At 37.2% G+C, this 20512-nt stretch overlaps 1 protein-coding gene across 7 annotated transcripts in view; it reads left to right on the top strand.

Moving 5' to 3' along the window:
• The window catches only part of ZBTB20 (zinc finger and BTB domain containing 20), an 848072-nt gene that overhangs the window by 339766 nt on the left and 487794 nt on the right, over positions 1-20512 (top strand). For 6 of the 7 annotated variants that reach the window (XM_018039867.1, XM_018040637.1, XM_018039833.1 and 3 more), the window contains one exon: positions 4500-4573. The exons of the other annotated variant lie outside the window; for it this stretch is intronic. The gene's annotated coding sequence lies outside the window, so the exon portion shown is untranslated. The remainder of the gene's footprint in view (positions 1-4499; positions 4574-20512) is intronic. 7 annotated transcript variants of the gene reach the window in all.

Here is a 20512-nt window from a genome sequence, read left to right as displayed (position 1 = left end):
CCATCAGACAAATCCAAACTGAGGACCATTTCACAAAATATCTGACCACTACTCTTCAAAACTATCAAGGTCCTGAAGAACAAGAAAAAACTGAGAAATTGTTACAGATCAGAGGAGATTTTAGAGAAGAGCATTTTGGCAACCCACTCCAATATTCTTGCTTGGAGAATCTGAATGATGGGCTACAGTCCATAGGGTCGCAAAGAGTCAGACATGACTGAAGTGATTTAGCATGCAGAGGAGATTTAGGATAAATGATGGCTAAATGCAGTGTGATAGCCTGGATTAGATCCTTGAAAGAGACAAAATTTATTAGTGGAAGAGCTGGTGACATCTGAATAAAGTCTGTAGTTTAGGTAATAGTACTGTATCAATGTTAATTTCTTACCTTAGTTATGTACAATGTTAAAGTTAAGAGAACATAGTGAAGGAAATATGAGAATTCTTTGAGCTACCTTTGCAACTTTTCCATATATGTGAAATTATTTCAAAATTAAAAATTAAAATGTTTAAAAGAAATGGGAAATTTATAGGTTAAATAGGAATTGTGATTCAAATATAATGTGCAGATATTGTTCAGATCTTAATTCAAACTAGTCAGCTGTTAAAAAAAATAAAGTCAGTCATTTGAGAGAATATTTAATAACATTTAATAATTACTATTATTTTTGATGTGGTATAATGGTATTATGATTTTTTTAAGTCACTATTTTTTAATAATACATACTAACATTAATGGATGGAGTAATATGACATCTGGGATTGTCTTTAAAATGATCTGGTGGAAGAAAAAGTTTGTTAGAGCATAGATGAAGTAAACACTGACCTTGGGTGATAAATACGTAGGAGTTCTTTTATTTTGGGGAGAGGGGAGTTCTATTTTACTATACTCTAACTACTCTTGTATATGTTTGAATTTTTTCACAATAAATTTTTAAGTGAAAAGGAAACAAAGACTGAGAGAAATAATCAAATATTGTCATTTGGTCTCTATGCTGACCACAGGCGAGTGTGTGCATCCAACTCTGTGCGACCCCATAGATGGCAGCCCACCAGGCTCCCCCGTCCCTGGGATTCTCCAGGCAAGAACACTGGAGTGGGTTGCCATTTCCTTCTCCAATGCATGCAAGTGAAAAGTGAAAGTGAAGTCTCTCAGTTGTGTCCAACTCTTAGTGACCGCATGGACTGCAGCCTACCAGGCTCCTCCCTCCATGGGACTTTCCACGCAAGAGTACTGGAGTGGGGTGCCATTGCCTTCTCTGAAAACTATCTGAGCAGGATATAATTGGTGCTGAAGAATTGGGAGAGCACTAAGACAACTGCCTGGATGAGCTCAGACTTCCTAAACTGGAGTGCTTTGTTGCTCTTTCCTTGAAGTTCTATGACCTGGTGATATCTAAAACCCCTACCTATGTGATGATTTTTAAAAGTAGAGTGTAGTCAGAAGCAGCCCTTTTTTCCTCGTCAATACTAAGATCTATAGTTCTTCACCCCTCTTGAGTTTTTTATTGTCTGGGGATTTGTTTTTTGGCCTTGTGACTTAGGATGGGTTACTGTAATATAATGCATTTGCTACTTCTCTGGAAAGACATTCCGAATCTTTAACTAGTGCAGAATGTACAACTCTCGTTGCTAAAGGGTCTCTGCCAAGAGGAGCATTCTTACGGGCTTTGTAATTTGCATTGATTACTGAGTTGTTTACCAGTGCATCACTGGGTGTTGACTGTATTCTATAAAGCCTGGCAAAGTTCTATCTTGATTAAAGAAATCTGACGTTGGTGGTCAATTTTAATAATAACTGAGGTTGTTCTGGATAACTTGAAAAAAATTTAACAGATTTTGGAACTTGAAATGTCAAGAGCAAGTTATTCTTATTGATGACACATACTCCGGAAATCTAGTATTTTAAAGGTGGATTCAGTGTACAGTACTGAACTTGACAAAAATAGAAGTTGAAAAGTAGACAGTAGTGCCAAAAATAAGATCCTAGTCTTAACTTCTCTGCTCCTTAATCTAATCTGGCATGCCTTCAGAATATTCCACTTTCTTGATGACCAGTCTTCCAAACAGTTTCTAACCAATACTTAACTCCACTGCATAGTAGCAGAGTTAATGATTTCTCATGAGGCTGATATGAATAGGAACCATATTCATATCAAAGACAACTGGTCCCACTTCCAGGTCCATCTTTGGGCCAAGATACGTAGTCGCCAACAGTGAGTTGGCGACTGTATTTTTTGAGTCCTGGCGCAAAGTAAGATCCATCTGTTTTGCCCAGCCGTTTGCTTGAGTGCCACAAAATGGTCCTGTTATTAGTCTTATTTGCGGTCCTATTTAAGGTTAGGGGATAACTAACATAAATAAACTTCAGTCCTCCTTATGATGAATGTAGCATGGGAATTAAAAGTGGTGGTGGTGGTAGTGGTAAGTGATGTTGCGTCTCTATTTTCTCAATTGCTCTGTTTTCTTTGGATTGGAAAACAGACATTTAAGAATGAGTTTGTCATCTGGAAGGATAGTTGTGACCAAGTTTCCCTCAACAGGATACAAGATGTTATTTTTGAGCTTCATTACCCACACCAAGTGGGAAAAAAGAGAAAGGGAAAAAAATAAATAAAGAGGAAAGTGAAAGTTAGGAATAAACAGGCAGAGACGGAGAAGGGAAAATAAAGGTCAAAGGGGAGAAAGGAATGACATGCGAAGAGGAGAATATAACTTAGTAGACTTTCTATTCATAGAAACTGCTTTATTGTTTTGAACTGAGTTCAATTCACTCAACATCTGGTGAATTAAGGAAAAGGAAATCTGACACTAAATTGAACTGCAAGTTGTCAGTTAAACAGTTTATATATAAATATGCAGTCTCGTTTCTATCACCTTTTCTTATCTAAACTAGGCAGTGAATCAGTTTCACTAACCATATGTGATTGGTGAGTGGAACAGTATCAATTGGTGATTCAGATTTATATAGAGATGGGCAGCTCTTATATTTCTGCATCATTTATTAGGGATTATTGTTATTCGACATTATTTCTGAGCATGAGTTATTTTTGTCAGCTTCTTTTATGAATGTTTTGTTGCCTTATAAGGAAATATGTGCACTCCCCTCCTCATAGTCAGTTGTCCCTGGTGACGCCTCCATAATTTCTGTCTTTACACTGGTGCATTTTCAGTCTAATTCAGGCATGTGAGAAGCAGGGGAAAAGTTTAGTTAGTCAGTGATTTGTGTGTGTGTGTGTGTGTGTGTGTGTGTGTGTGTGTGTGTGTGTGTGTGTGTATCCATTCATGGATAGATCTAGTGAATTTGAACCAATTTGAACTTACAACCTATGTGCATCAAATAGACACAATACACAAAATATTCTTTTATATAATTCAAGGGAAAAAGAAAGTAGAATTCACAAGTAAGAAATAGACACATTTTCAAAAATAGATGCAGTTTCAAGGCTGATTTATGATTATGCTCTTATATGTGGAGATGTTAAAATATTACCTTGCATTAATATGAAGACGGACATAAACATACCACATTTAGTGCTACAAATATATAAAAAATGGACTGCCATGATGTAAAGTAAAAGATAATTGCGTTATCTCCTTTTTATACTAAAAATCTATATTTTTCTAAACCTGTTGTATCAGTTTTTTGAAGCTAAAAATAAGGATGACTTAATCCTGTCTGTTTTTTTTAACTATTATCTTATTTATAGGTGATATTGTATGAAAAAATAAAGGACTACAAAAATTAATATGACATTTTAAGCCCAGATAATACTTTTACCTTAATGCCTGAACTCTTAATTCAAAAATTAAAAATAGATATTTTAAAAGATGCATTTATGGTTATTTAAACCAAGAAGGGTAGTTTAAACCCTGATGGCCTTCCCATGTTGCTTCAAACAGCAGTGCTTCATACAATAAGCTATATAGTATGATGTAATCTGGAGTGCACTAAACCCTTAATACCTTGCAATGGGCATTTGCGTTGCTAAATATGTTTCTTTGCTTCTGCTTCACCGTTTGCCCCTCAGTCATTTGAAAGCAGTGGGTCTAATGTTATTTTCCAATTTTATTTGAAGTTGTAATTTCCCTTTAATATGTATATTCAGACTGTAGATTTTCTTCTTTATTCTCTGAAATAACATTGTATGTAATCTTGAAGCTTTGAAATTGTTTAGGAGTTTTGTTTTGTTTTTTTAATCAGAATATAGGTAAAATTTAGAACCACTGACTTTCTAGTCATATCATTATGAAGTCCTTAACATGGAGGCATATTTTGTTTTTCAGAATTGCTCTTTTTCCTCTTTAGATCCTTTTCTTTTCATTAAAAAACTACTCTGGGAAGAGGGTTTTTTTTTTTTTTTCCTTAACAGAAAAAAAAGCTACGCTTGACTGATAATGCATTGCTTTGGATGGTGAAACATTATGAAAGTTTAATTTTTAATTAAATCTGAAATACCAATTATAACTGAAAGAGATTTTAACCTGTTTCTTTTCAGACTGCCTGAAGTTACATTTAGAGACTGAAATCACTGCACCTTAAAAACAAAAGATTGAGCTGCACTGCGTTCCTGTGAGTGAAAGCTTCCTCTACCTTCCTCTGTGTTTTTGTGACCCACTCAAAAAGGGACAAAAATAGTGGTCACATAGTAACCAGACATGAGTAAGAAATTTGAATATCCCTGAAGAAATACATGTTTAAATGATTTCCTTCTTTAAAAAAAGAAAATTTGTAGGGCTCAATATTCAGTATGTCTTTTTTATCCAACCTAAATTGTGCATCCTTGCTCTTGGCTGGTTTGAATTGCGTTCGGGAGGGTGTCACCCACCGTGCATCAGCACAGTGACACACACCCTGTCAGGAAGGATTCTTACATTTTGGTACAAGTCTCTTGGACAGTAACAGATTTCTAATGGAATCACAGTAGACTCCGTTTTTCCTTTGTGATGTCATTAGAAATTTTTAGCCTTTGTGTCAGTGTAAATGGAGAGAAAGAAAGTTCATGATGACATCACAAGATTCTGTTGCCTTGAGGACTTTGGGCAAAACTAAGTAAAATGCATAATTCCCTTGTGTGCGTGTGTTCCCCATTCTGCTATGAAGCAGTCAAAATAGCACATCTTATGTCTTCCCGTGAGCTACAAGGCTGTCTCTCAGAGCCCCATTGTTCCATAAATGCATGTCAGAGTCTACCACAGTCTGGTCTACCCTTATTTAGCTGCTGTTTTGTCAATGTACTTGGAAGAACAATTAACATTTGGGATTTCAATGTCTGAATAACAGGCAGTGAATAGAACCCAAGCATATAAAAGATTCAGACGCCCAGGGTAAGAAAACAGAAGCTTATAGCTGGTGGGGGAAAAGGAAAAACACTTTAATGCCTCACGCAAAGGTTATGAAATACTACAAGGAAATTCAGTGTTATAATTTTAGATGAAAATATATATTTTGGTAATGAAATCCAGCAGGTTGTGATGTCTTCCTAAGTTTCCATTTAATGTGCTATGAGGTCTTTTGCTAGAGAGTCTTAAACACTTAAACAGCATTCATCCCCTTGTGTCATGTTGGAATGCTGAATGCGGGCTGTATTGCATTGTGGTTTTCAGAGTGTCACGGTGCCTTTAGACAGAGTATACTAAAGGTGATTCACATGACTTCTTCCATTTTCACTTTGGTTTACTTCACTCTTTCATTATCTACCGCAATTCTCATATGTTTACTGTAGACAGTTCTGACATTGCTTAAACAGCCCTGCCTATTGTCTAAATTCTTGCTAGGTCCATTTTTTTAGGAAAGATGATGCATGGACAGAACAAGATCACCTCACTGTCAGGGTATCTGGTGAACTGGAGGGAACTGTGGCAGCTTATATTAATGTATGTGGTCCACTGAGCATAGTGCCTGGCTGATATGAACGAATAAATGATGATTATTGTTATTTTTGTCATAACTACAAGAGTCAGGAACTATAGATGGTAAGCTCTCTAAAATCACGGTCTATTTCTTATTCACTTTTGTGATCCCCAGTGCTTGGCATAGTAATAGTAATCAAGAAATAGCTATTGTTATTAGTACAATTAGGAAATTTAAGTCAGAACTTTAGGATTTATTCATTCAAAAATTATTTATTGTGGAGATGTGTTGAGTGAAGTTTTTGACAGTGAAGAAGATAATTATAATGGAATTTGTCAAAGACAAACCTATTATTCACCATATAACATTAGATATCAGTCTCCTAGCCCTTCTCTTCTTTGACTTGATACTTCTTTCTCCTGACCAGAATGAGAAGTGCCCATTCAAACCATATCCTTTTTGTCTGTGAAGTGGTCTTCACTAGTTTTCCATCTAGTTGTGTCTTACATCTCATATACTGACGTCGTCTCCAAAGATAAATCTGCCCGATTCTAGGATGGATGGTGCTGTGTACCTGCTTGTCTGTGTAGTAAATTGTGCTTCAAGAAAATGGGGCAAATGGTACAAAAGAGATTGGGTCAAGAGACCAGAGATTTGGGAAGTTGCCATTAGAAACTTCTACTTTCAGTGCACTGAGAGCCAGAACCAATTTCTCAGCACAAATAAGATGACAGCATTCCTTAGAACTCAGAACCATTTGACCCCTTCTAAGTTTAGCTTCTTGGTTTCTTTCTCTTTTTTTTGGCTTGTTTTGCTTTGTTTTTAACATAAAGTTATCTGTCCCCCAACACCAGTTTAATTTATTTCTAAAAGGGGTTCCTTTATTTTTATTAAATTAGCTTCTGGTGATGCAAATGAAGGCTCTCATAAAACTTGGCCTCTGAGGCAAAGCTAAAATGATAAAATTTAAGCTTCATGAACTGTACTGTTATCATGTGGAATAATGTTTAGGGACATCAAATAACTTTATAAACACATTTCATATTTTTTAAGATTAAAAGATTGAGGTGAAAGGGATTTAAAGGCAAAGCATCATCAAAAATTATAGGTAGAAACTATATAAGAAATAAAAAGTCCAGTCATCTCATTTTGAAATAAGTAAATTGAGGTCCAGGGTAGGGCATGTAGGTTACCCAGATGATACTGACTACCAATGCAAATCATCTTCAGACATCTAGGACTGAGAGCAAACCCAGTTTTAGACTCTGAGTGTTTGATCTTTCTTCTACACTCAGAGTCTGAGCTGTGTTTGCTGAGGAACAAACTATCTTAGGCTCATCTTATGAGACCCACTTAACTGTGGTGCCCTCTTCCAACTAATCCAAAATTCACATATAAAGAGCATTATGGTACATTTTTATATTATGCCTCTGGTTGTATATTGAGTCACATAGAGGCAAAATTATGTCATATAGAGGCAATTAAATTTATTGATTTAATATTCTTTATGATGATTTATGTGGCTTCCCAGGTGGCGCTAGTGGTAAAGAAACCATCTGCTAGTGCAGGAGACATAAGAGACATGGGTTCAATCCCTTGGTTGGGAAGATGCCCTGGAGGAGAGCATGCAACCCACTCCAGTATTCTTGCCTGGAGAATCCCATGGACAAAGGAGTTGGTGGGCTACAGCCCATAGGTTTGCACAGAGTCAGACATGACTGAAGCAACAGCATGCGTGCATGATTTACAAAGCAGACAGAAGGCCATTAGAAACTTCAGTAGTCTAATTGGGCTTACAGGCAAGATAAAACCGGTAATCTGAACAGAGCCATTGTGACACGGAATTCAGACTTCCCAAGAGGGTGCATCATGCATGGTGTCAGAATGTCATTGTTGCCAAGGGTCATTTCCATCAGAGAAAAGTTTTTTGGGTCTGAAAAAAATTGAAATAAACTTTAATAATTTAAAATAAATTACTTGCTCTAATAATTTATTTCAGGTTTCCTTTATTGGATTCTGACATTTAGCAATCCGAAGAGACCATTGTAGTAACTTTTTTTATTATTTTCAGTTCAGTTCAGTTCAGTCACTCAGTTGTGTCCGACTCTTTGCAACCCCATGAATCGCAGCACGCCAGGCCTCCCTGTCCATCACCAACTCCTGGAGTCCATCGAGTCCGTGATGCCATCCAGCCATCTCATCGTCTGTCGTCCCCTTCTCCTCCTGCCCCCAATCCCTCCCAGCATCAGAGTCTTTCCCAATGAGTCACCTCTTCGCATGAGGTGGCCAAAGTACTGGAGTTTCAGCTTTAGCATCTTTCCTTCCAAAGAAATCCCAGGGTTGATCTCCTTCCGAATGGACTGGTTGGATCTCCTTGCAGTCCAAGGGACTCTCAAGAGTCTTCTCCAACACCACAGTTCAAAAGCATCAATTCTTCGGCACTCAGCCTTCTTCACAGTCCAACTCTCACATCCATACATGACCACTGGGAAAACCATAGCCTTGACTAGACAGACCTTAGTCGGCAAAGTAATGTCCTGGGTACATCTTAGTTTCTTTCTCAAAGGTATTTATACCCTCCAGAATTTCCCAACTCCCACCATGAAGAAACTCAAGTCACTGTGGACAAAAAATTGGTGGCCTAAGTCTTTGTGTCCCAAACAAGGAGACATTGTTCTGCCTTAAAACATTTCATGGAAGCTTTGACATATAGAGAAGGGAAAATTAGAGAATGAGGATGCCAGAGCAAGGCCTTAGAAGTAGGTACCCAACAAAGTTTCTCCTCCAACCTCTTCCCTCTTTATTCTATAATAATGAATTAAAATTTATTCTATGCCTCTTATGAGCAATTAATTTTGCCAGAATATATAGATAAATAGTGCCTATTTTCTATTATCAAGGAGTTCATAATCTAGTTGGACAACAGATACATCTTTCTCATAGATAAAATATTTTATAGATATAGTAGAGGAAGTAAATTGTTATCACTTCTTCTGGGCCATCAGGGAATAATATAATATTAATGAGCAGCCTAAGCAGAGGGAAAGTGAAGAAAGAATGGTAACGGTGTGATCTGATTATAGAATGGGGCTTCCCTGGTGATTTAGATGGACTATGCAATGCTGGTTGGGGCCAGTGTTTCCCAAAGTATGGGTTGCACTTCATTCATAGGTCATGAAATCTGTTTACAGGATCATAGTCATCATGCTTTTAAGAACTAGAATCAAAGAAAAAAGTGTATAAAAATATGGTGTTTCAAATTTTTAAGATAATGGATTGAAAAATAAATATATTACTTACTGGGAATCACACTATCAAAATATGAAAGTAGATATAAAATACTCAACTGGTATAATTCTGACTAAGGGATAATATTATTTCCCCCTTGTTTTCACAAATGAGAAAGTAGAAGAAATAAGCAGTTTGTCCCAGGTCATACAAAAGGCAAATGGTTGAGATAGGATGTGAATATGTCTGTCAAACACCACATGCATACTTTTCCCATGATTTGACACTTTTTGAGGGTTGTATGACTTCATTTATTTCACTGTTGATACTTCACGCATTTGTATCTTAAGTCTCAAATTATAGTCTTATATTTCCAATCTCCTTATTTAAATCTTCAACTAGATATTACACCACTTTCTCAGAATCATTATATCAAAATTATAATTCAGTTCAGTTCAGTTCAGTCGCTCAGTCATATCCGACTCTTTGCAACCCCATGAACTGAAGCACGCCAGGCCTCCCTGTCCATCACCAACACCTGGAGTCCACCCAAACCCGTGTTCATTGTGTCAGTGATGCCATCCAACCATCTCATCCTTTGTAGTTCCCTTCTCGTCCAATCTTTCCCAGCATCAGGGTCTTTTCCAATGAGTCAGCTCTTTGCATCAGATGGCCAAAGTATTGGAGTTTCAGCTTCAACATCAGTTCTTCCAGTGAACACCCAGGACTGATCTCCTTTGGGATGGACTGGTTGTATCTCCTTGCAGTCCAAGGGGCTCTCAAGAGTCTTCACCAACACTACAGTTCAAAAGCATCAATTCTTTTGTGCTCAGCTCTCTTTATAGTGCAACTCTCACATCCATACATGACCACTGGAAAAACCATAGCCTTGACTAGACGGACCTTTGCTAACAAAGTAATGTCTCTGCTTTTTAATATGCTGTCTATGTTGGCCATAACTTTATCTTCCTAGTTAAAAAATCATCCTCCTTTTGACTATCCTGATATTTTTTAACCCCAATTGTCAAGGTCATCTTGACTCAAAATATCTCATTCTTGCCTCTCCTATGCCCCTGTGTATCCAATAAATGGCCAATATTTCTCCATTTTTGGTACCTCTGTCCTCGTCAAGTTTTCATCTTCTCTTGTTGTACTAATCTCTTGGGAGAAGCAGAGGGAAGGGAGATCTGTTCATCCTAAATACTGTTGCCCACTGGGGTTCATAAAGCAGGAGCCCTAAGATCATGTCACTTTTTTTCAGATGAAACTTTAATATTATATATTAATTTCCAAACAATTCCTAACCAATATTCCTGAACACTCTAAAATCTAATTGTATCCCCATTGTTTACTTAATTTTATGCTTTAATATATCGTACTCTTAGGCCATAATTTCCTCATCCACATCTGTTAGTGTTGTTTCTGTTATCTGAAATGTTCATCATTCTGTATTTCCATATGCAATCTAACACATCCTTCCTGGCTACTTTTAAATGCTATTTATTCCATGAAACCTTCTCTCCCTGACCTAGCCAGAAATAATATACTCTCCCCTACCTACCAAACTCACTTAGCACATGTAGTAGCCCTGCCAACAGTTTCATTTTGGACTTCTAGTCTTTAAAGCTGTGAGAGAATGTATATGTTTTAAGCTAACAATTTGGGCTTCTGGGTGGCTCAAATGGTAAAGAATAATTTGTTACCAAAGGCTAAAAATCTAGTACATCACCCACCTACACTTTTTTGAGATATGAGTTACTTTCTCTATTTTTAAACAATATTTATGGACATGCCTTTTCTTTATTTTTTACTAGAAAGCAAATTCTTTGAGTTAGAGTCCATATTAATTGATATTTCTCAACCCTGTAGAATCTCCCACAATAGAATCAGTATTCAACCATGCCAAATAGTGGGAATATAGAAATGATCCCTTAGGGTCACATGAAGTTTATAGTCTTCTAAGGAAATCAGACATTAATAAGTAAACAATTATAAAATTAAAAATTGTAGTCCATGAGAAGAGCTAATAGATATGCAAGACAAGAATGGGTGGAGAAAATCTATTATACTTTCCACTGGGTGCTCAGGAAAGAATTCTTAGAGAAAGGGTAGTTTAAGTGGAGACTTTGAAAGACAGAATCAGCCAGGTGAAGAATTTGGGGTGGGGATGGAAGCTTGAGAGGGGAAAAAGTTCCAGACAGAAACAGCATGGACAAAGCCCTGAGGCAAGGGCAAACTGTGAATTCAAGGCAATAAACAGATTCCAGAGTAGCTAAAGCAAAAGGAGGAAAGGAGGAGGGTAACTGGAGGTGAGGTCAGAGAAGTAGCCAGGGTGGGGAATTTGGATTTTATTCTGAATACACTGGTAAAGCACATAGTAGACATGCAGAAAAAGTGAGTAGATGGATAAATAAATATTAATTGAAGAATAGCTTAAGAATAGAGCAAGATGAAGATAATTCAAAGGTACCTTGTAAACAATAGATCTATATATTTGTTTTAAAGCCTTACTGAAAGTTTACTTCTGAATTTGAGGAGGGCTTGGACTTTTGAAACAGAGGTCTACTAGTTCACAACATGTTCCCCATCTACATAGCCAAAATAGTCTCTGACAACCTTCTAAGATAAGGTCAAGTTAATTTTATTTCCTTTCTAGTTAATAATTATTAAAATTCTGTTGCTGGTTAATCTGTTATTTTTGTTTATTTTTAAGTGCCCCTTCTGTAATGTAGAAATGAGTACCAAAAAAAAGTGTTTTACTCTTAGAATGTATTTTTAACTGTTAAACCTTAATCTTATTTTTAATTTGATTGTATTTTATCATGTGCAATGTCCAGGGGCCTGGAGGCATAAAAAGTCTTGAAAATAAATCCTCATTTTCCTCATTAATACTACCTATATTATAACTGAATTTCTGGATTAGAAACAAGCCAGACTGCCTTAAAGTATGATGCATTAATATTCTGGAATGCCACTAAATCAGAAGAGAGATATTGGTTTGTTTGCAAAGTGATGGAAATTATCCCCTTTTGCAATTAAAGAAGAAATAGGGTAGAGAGAATGTGAAAATTAAACCATAGAGAACTAGGTTAAGCTCTAAAGATATGAGTACTTATCCACTGTAACTCAGTCAAAAGACACTAGAGTCTTAAAATATTACATCTACAGAGAATTTTAGGAATTATTTATTCCAGTCTCCTCATTTTGGAGATGAACATAATTTAGGCCTAGAATTCCTGTTCAAGTTGTACAGTTAAACACTTAATGGCAGGGCTGGAACTGTAATTCTTAAGAGCTAGATTATCACAGCCAAACCAGCTAATCTATGATCAAAGCCCCTATTGTAACCCTTTCAAGGTCTTGGGTGGAAAAAGGAATATTAAGTATAAGAGATGAGTCTACAGACAAGTTTTAATTAATAAAAATCTGAACAAAGAGTATTACTCACAGTATGTTTACTTAATGTACCAGATGCTTATAAAAGTTGTCTTTAATCCTCACTACCACACTCAGCAACCACTCAGCAAACTCGAAATAATTTCCATTTTATAATGAGAATACTGAGATCCAGAAAGATTAAGTAATATCCAAAATTGCAGACAGTAAATGAGTTTTGTATTGATGCCAGACCTAACTGATTCAAACCCTGTGCTGTCTTCTGCTGGGTGTTTTTATCTGGCGAATTTTGTTATCACTTTAGGTCATGTAGTCACAGAGGTCACTAGTTCTCTAATAGTCCAAATGTCTCAAAAAAGTTAGGAAGTTTTTTGAAAAAAGTTAGGAAGGTAAAGAAAAGACCTTTACCTTTTTCTTTAGGTAAGGTACCCTGTCTGCATAAAGCTCTTTACATTTAATTCTTAAAACGTCTCAAAATAGATGCTATAACCTTTAGTTTACATTTTTAGGAAACTGAGGATCAGGGAGATTAAATAGTGCCATCTTCAATTCCCCACGTTATTGTAAAAGCCCAAGCCAAGATTCAAACATAGGTTTGTCTGAGCCGTGATTTTCCCATTATTATACCCGCATGCCAAGTCTGCCCGTCTCCTGGACGCTAGTCTTCTAAGGTCCACACACCTCAGCTCCTTGTATGACAAAGTAGAATTTAATACATGGTCTCATAGACGTCCCAAGAAAAAAGAATATGTTGAGATGATGCTTTTATAATTAAGTTATGTTATCTGGCCTGGAAATAAATACAGAGCTCCTGTACATGTTTCCATCTTTGAGAAATGAAGAGCTGGGAAAGCAAAGAGAAAGTGAAAGTTGCTCAGTCATGTCTGACTCTTTGTGAGCCCATGGACTATATAGTCCGTGGAATATACTCCAGACCAGAATACTGGAGTGGGTAGCCTTTCCCTTCTCCAGAGGATCTTCCCAACCCAGGGATCAAACCAGGGTCTCCTGCATTGCAGGTGGATTCTTTACCAACTGAGCTATCAGAGCTGGGAAGATTGGTCAAATCCATGACATTAATCTTTCATTTCTACATCACCTGACTCACAGTGTCTCTGAGTCCAAGATCCCAGTCATATCACAGACAATGGTGCTACTAACTTTGATTGTCCTTGACAACTTCTTTGAAAAAAGAAAGAAATAAAATATTGTGTTAATTAGACTAATGAAAAAAAGTGAGGTGTACATTTTCCTTCTGAAGTCTAGCTTAATTGAAGCTTTATAAGCCTGATCTAGGTCAATGAAAGTACACATCTTACTGCTACTAAAAAAAAAAAAAAAAAAAAAGGCAAAGTAGAAGCAAAGAAGAAAACCCAAACACAGTTATCAATTGTTACTGTTATTTTGTAATGACCACTGAGGACTACACTAGAAGTGAATTCCTTGTTGAAAGTAAGAGAGAGAGAGAGAGCGGAAGGGAAAGAGCAAGGGAGCGAGAGGGGAGAAGAGACTATGGATGAAGAGGAAGAGGGAGATGTTGGAACTTGGTGACGTCACATCCTACTGCAGACATGATCCTGATTCCTTCTGTGTCAGCTTTTGCAGCACCAAGTATATATATCTCGATTTCTAAGGAGGTCATTTCTATTGTTGATACACTTGAACAATTATTCTAAACCTGTCACTATAGAATAGCACCAGTGTGCATAACAAGTTTATGATAATTAAAAGCAGTGCCTGTTACAGATCTGGAGTTGTTTTTTTCCCCTCTGTTTCTTGAGTTGGACTTTCACGTCTTTTTATATGAAAGCCCTTAGCAGTCCATTCAAGTCTTCTAAAATAACTCAGTGAAAAACATCCTTCCTGCTTCACAGAAAGGACTTTGTTTTTTTACCTCATCCTTGCTCTTTTCAATATGTGGCCAGTAGCCTTAAATGAGAAAGTACACGAGTATATATTTTGAATTGCTGGGTCTCCTCAGGAGAAAAAATATGTTTCCTACAATATTGTAATATTTTGCTAAAAATCCAATTCTGGTTCAGTGTTTTGCTCTCAAAGGAATGAAGAAAATGCTTTTGTAAGAAGGAGGAAGCTTATCTAATCTCTTCAAGACTGATGAGAAGCAATCAGGAGACTTGTGACTCTCTGAAACAGTAAATTTCCAGGGAATTAGGCACACGTTTCTCAAGAACAATAAAGAGTGTTACACTTCAGGTTGCAGCGCATTGACTCCAAACGCACCGCTTCATGTATCCCAAATGGCAATTTGAAAACACCATTCTTTGAATCAACTGGAAAAGGAAGGAGGCCATGCTGAACTGACATTCTTTCAGGAGGTCATGAGAAATGGAATACCAAATGAAGTCATTCTTCTGGTTAGTATCAATTCTCAGGGTTATAAACGTCTTATGATAAAATGTCTTCAGAGATAGAGGAGAATAATAGTTATTGAGTATTAGGTCTAGATTTTTGATGACGTTGTTTACGTATTTGCAGTTTTACCAGCTTAACCATATGAAATTTGCATAATCTTCACTGCAATTTTACTGAACTATTCTTTGTTTACTTTATTTGAATGCTGTAGAACTTTATCAAATAATCAATAACCAAAGTATGTCTAACATTGTTATCATTGCCATTGTTGTTACTGTATTCTCTTTTCTTCTATGAATTAGGGCTTCTAGGAATAGCTGTGAGCCTGGGTTACACATTCAATGCTACATGTGTCTTTTCTTCTTATAGAACTGGAAAGTGGGAGGGACCAACTAGATTGGTTGCTGAGATTCATCTCACCTAGAAAACTTGTCAGCAGAGTTTTATTTACAAGTCCTTTTAGTAGACAGAGGAAACAGTTTACATGAAAAGCTCTCTTTTTGTAAAATAAAAACTGACTCTGTCATGCTACACAAGACTCTGATTGATGACATAATACCATCCACATAATCTCTGCAGTTACCAGTAAGAAGGCAGCCAGTATAATTGAGAGGAAGGAGTGTGGGGCTGACTATCTGGAGACTTGACTCAGGCATTGCCAAACAGTTCTGTCTTAAGATCATTTTCCTTATCTGTAGAGGACACTTTTCTCTGTCTTATAGATATTATGCAAAGAAGTCAAATGATATATGTTAAGTATTTAGAGTTCCACAGAATAAAGATAGCTTATAAATATCATGTATTACTATCACAGTAAAAGTATTAGTAGAATTATAAATCACTCTGAGGTCTCAGGAGTAAGGTGCTTTATCTGAGCTCTTAGTGATTAGAAATTAGTTTGTTTCTTGAGTTGCCATGTAGAGAAGTACTCTATTGTTGCTAAGTACTATTCACACATTGGAAACAATGACTAAGAATGAATTACTAGTGCTAAATTGCTTCTTTTAAAGATTTATGTTAAAGCATTCTTTATTATAAATTCTCTGAGCAGATTCTCTTCAAATTAAGAAATATTTTTAAACTGCTATATTTTTCACATTAGACTGATTTTATTTTTTGAGGGAAAGTACCATGGGTAGTTCATTAATGTTCACAATCATTAAACTGGCAGCAGATAGGTATTCAGTAAATGTTTGTTGAGTATCCTGTGTAAAGATTTAGTAAGGTTTTAGTAAAATTTGCTTTAAAAAAAAGAAGACTGAATTCATTAATTTGACTACATGTGTACCATGTGATATGTGATGATATTTAAGATTGTATGTTGTTGTTGTTGTTCAGTTACTATATCATGTGTGACTTTTTGCGTCCTCATGGACTGTAGCACACCAGGTCCTCTGGCCTCTACTATCTCCCAGAGTCTGCTCAAATTCATGTCCATTGAGTCAGTGATGATATCTAACCATCTCATCTTCTGTCACTCCCTTCTCCTTCTGCCTTCAGTCTTTCCCAGCATTAGGGTCTTTTCCAATAAACTGGCTCTTCACATCAGGTGGCCAAAGTATTAGAGCTTCAGCATCAGTCCTTCTAATGAATATTCAGGGTTGATTTAATTTACAATTGACTGGTTTGATCTCTGTACTAACCAAGGGACTCTCAAAAGTCTTCTCCAGCACCACAATTTAAAGCATCAATTCTTCAGCACTCAGGCTTCTTTATGGTTCAACTCACACATCCATACATGACTATCAGAAAAACCATAGCTTTGAATATACAGACCTTTGTTGACAAAGTAGCATGTTTTTTAATACTCTGTCTAGGTTTGTCATAGCTTCTCTTCCAAGGAGCGAGTGTCTTTTCATTTCATGGCTGCAGTCACTGTCCCCAGTGATTCTGAAGAGCCCAGGAAAATAAAATCTGTCACTATTTCTACTCTTTGTCCATCTATTTGCCATGAAGTGATGGGGCCAGATGCCATGATCTTAATTTTTTGAATGTTGAGTTTTAAGCCGGCATTTTCACCCTCCTCTAGAGGCTCTTTAGTTCCTCTTCACTTTCTGCTATTAGAGTAGTATCATCTACATTTCTGAGATTGTTGATATTTCTCCTGGCAATCTTGATTCTAGCCTGTGATTCATCCAGCCCGGCAGCTCACATGATGTACTGTGCATATAAGTTAAATAAATAGAGTGACAATATACAGCTTTGTCGAACTCCTTTCCCAATTTTGAACCAGTCAGTTGTTCTTTGTCCAGTTCTAGTTATTGTTTCTTGATCCCTATACATGTTTCTCAGGAGATAGGTAAGGTGGTCTGGTATTCCCACCTCTTTAAGAATTTTCCACAGTTTGTTGTGATCCACACAGTCAAAGGCTTTAGCATAGTCAATGGAGCTGAAGTTGATGTTTTACTGGAACTCCCTTACTTTCTCTATGATTCAGTAAATGTTGGCAATTTGATTTCTGGTTCCTCTGCCTCTTCAAAACCCAGCCTTTACATCTGAAAGTTCTTGGCTTATGTACTGCTAAAACCTAGCTTAAAGGATTTTGAGCATAACCTTTTCCAGTCATGTGGCCACTGCTGAGTTTTCCAAGTTTGCTGACATAGTCAGTGCACCATTTTAATAGCATCATCTTTTAGGATTTGAAGTAGCTCAGCTAGAATTCTGTCACCTCCACTAGCTTTGTTTGTAGTAATACTTCCTCAGGTCCACTTGATTTCATACTCCAGGATGTCCAGCTCCAGGTGAGTGACCACACCATCATGGTTATCTGGGTTATTGAGACCTTTTTTGTATAGTTCTTCTATGTATTCTTGCCATCTCTTCTTAATCTTTTCTGCTTCTTTTAGGTCCTTACCATTTCTGTCCTTTACCATGCTCATCCTTGCATGAAACTTTCCCTTGATAGCTCGTTTTCTTGAAGAGATCTCTAGTCTTACTCATTCTTTTGTACTCTTCTATTTCTCATTCTATTGTTCATCTAAGAAGGCCTTCTTATTTTTCCATGCTATTATCTGGAACTCTGCATTCATTTGGGTATATCTTTCCTTTGATCCCTTGTCTTTCACTTCCCTTCTTGCCTCAGCTATTTGTAAAGCTTCCTCAGACAACCACTCTGCCTTTTTGAATTTCATTTTCTTTGAGCTGGTTTTGGTCATTGCCTCCTGTACAATGTTGCACACCTCCATTCATAGTTCTTCAGGCAGTCTGTCTTTCAGATCTAATCCCTTGAATCTATTTGTCACTTCCACTGTACAATCATAAGGGATTTGATTTAGGTCATGTCTGAATGGCCTAATGGTTTTCCCTACTTTCTTTAACTTAAGTCTGAAGTTTTCAGTAAGAAGCTCATGATCTGAGTCACAGTCAGCACCAGATCTTGTTTTTGCTGACTCTACAGAGTTTCTCCATCTTTGGCTGAAAGGAGCATAATCATTCTGACGTTGGTATTGACCATCTGATGATGTCCATGTGTAGAGTCGTCTCTTGTCTTGTTAGAAGAGGGTGTTTGCTATGACCGGTGTGTCCTCTTGGCAAAACCCTGTTAGCCTTTGTCCTGCTTTATTTTGTATTCTGAGGCCAAACTTGCCTCTTGCTCCAGGTATCTCATGACTTCCTACTTTTGCATTCTGATCCCCTATCAAAAGAAGGACATCTGTTTTGTGTGTTAGTTCTAGAAAGTGTCATAGGTCTTCTTAGAACTGGTCAACTTCAGCTTCTTTGGCATCATTGCTTGGGGCATAGACTTGAACTACTGTGATTTTGAATGGTTTGCCTTGGAAATGAATAAAAGATCACTCTGTCTTTTTTGAGATTGCACCCAAGTGATGCATTTTGGACTTTCTTTTGTTGACTATGAGTACTACTCCATTTCTTCTAAGGGATTTTTACCCACAGTAGTAGGTATAATGATCATCTGAATCAAGTTCATCTGTTCCCATACATCTCAATGCGCTAATTCCTAAGATGTCAATGTTCACTTCTGCCATCTCCTTCTTGACCATGTCATATTTACCTGGGTTCATGGACCTAACATTCCAAGTACCTAGGCAACATTATTCTTTATAGCATTGGGCTCCACTTTCACCACCAGACACATCCACAACCGAGCATCATTTCTGCTTTGGCACAGCCGCCTCATTTATTCTGGAGCTTTTAGAATTTGCCCTCCACTCTTCCCCAGTAGCATATTGTACACCTTCCTACCTGGGAGGCTCATCTCCTGGTGTCATATCTTTCTGCCTTTTCATACTGTCCATGGGGTTATCTAGACAAGAATACTGGAGTGGGTTGCCATTTTCTCCTCCAGTGGACCACATTTTGTCAGAGCTCTTCACTGTGACCCATCCATCTTGAGTGGCCCTGCCTGGAATGGCTGATAGCACTGCTGAGTTGTAGAAGGGAAAGAATGAATTTTATCTATTGCTGTCAACCTAGAAGTATGATCATAATTTATTAAGCGAAAGAGCAAGTTTTCAGGGTAATGAATATTTTTGAGTAAATTTATTTGTGTGTTGGTACGAACATGGAAAATAATGATGGGATTAGTTCTTGTTAGCAAGCACAATGTATATGTGTATGTGTGTGTGTGTGTGTGTGTGTGTGTGTGTATGAGGCTTTTCATGATATAGGTTCATACCTAGGGCCACATACAAAGAAATAATTGTTGAACAAGCAAAAGTTATTAAAAATAACTCAGTTCTTTAGTTTCTCTGGATATATAACCTGAAATGCAAAAAAAAAAAAAAAAACCTGTTAAGAATTCTCTTTTATTTGTCATCTCTCTCATGCACAGTACATCTCTCCATTATAGACACCCACAATGTTTCTCCTACATTTTCATCTCTCTCCCCTTTAAGAGTTCTCACGAACCCTCCTTCGCCTAGGTCAATTAATTTTTCTGCTCACTTCCAAATTCCTTGCTGGATCTGTCTAATTCTTCTCTTTCTGTTGTAAATCTCACTAGAATTTCTGACTTCTACTTCTCTCACTCACTGAGGAAAAATAAACAAATAAAACCTTCTGCAAGATAAGTTTCCAAGACTATATTCCCAACACAAAATTCATAGAAGTTTAAGTCATTGAAGGAGCAGACCCAAGGCCTTAGCTTAAAAAGAAACATCAGAAGTCCCCTTCAGAATGTACTTGAACAAACTGGAGCCAATGAGTAGGGCAGAATATCTGAACTGGAATCAGCAAGAGAGAATTGCACAGTCTAAGGTGCTGTATTTCCCAGAACCAGTACATTCTGGATCACAGCACAGAGTAATCCTGACAAAGATTCACCTATTATGGATCAAAGACTAGTTACCATAAGCTAAATTAAAAACACAGGAAAGCTATATTATAATAACCACAGCTAAACCTAGATGTACTTTACTTCATGTTATAGTCGGGTCTTTTAAGAAAAAGGAGGGAGAGGAAGGGAGAGATGAAGGAACTCGGAGAGTGAAGGGATAGAAATGGAGAGCGTCCTCCTCCCAAATAAAAAAGGAGAGAGAGTACCAGAGTGGAAGAAGGTGGTTAATGTGATGAAGAAAAAAGTTAAACGTATTTTGATACCCCAAGCTTTCTCTACATCTGCAGAAATCTTCCCTGGTCCCTTAGGAGTCCTACCCTGAGTGGGCTGGGTCTTTTTGTCACTTATAGCCAGTCAGCTGTCCT

This window comes from Capra hircus, chromosome 1 (assembly GCF_001704415.2).
Source record: "Capra hircus breed San Clemente chromosome 1, ASM170441v1, whole genome shotgun sequence".
Lineage (NCBI taxonomy): Eukaryota > Metazoa > Chordata > Mammalia > Artiodactyla > Bovidae > Capra > Capra hircus.
The sequence above is the reverse complement of the archived record's forward strand: the minus strand, read 5'-3'. Positions and strand labels throughout refer to the sequence as shown.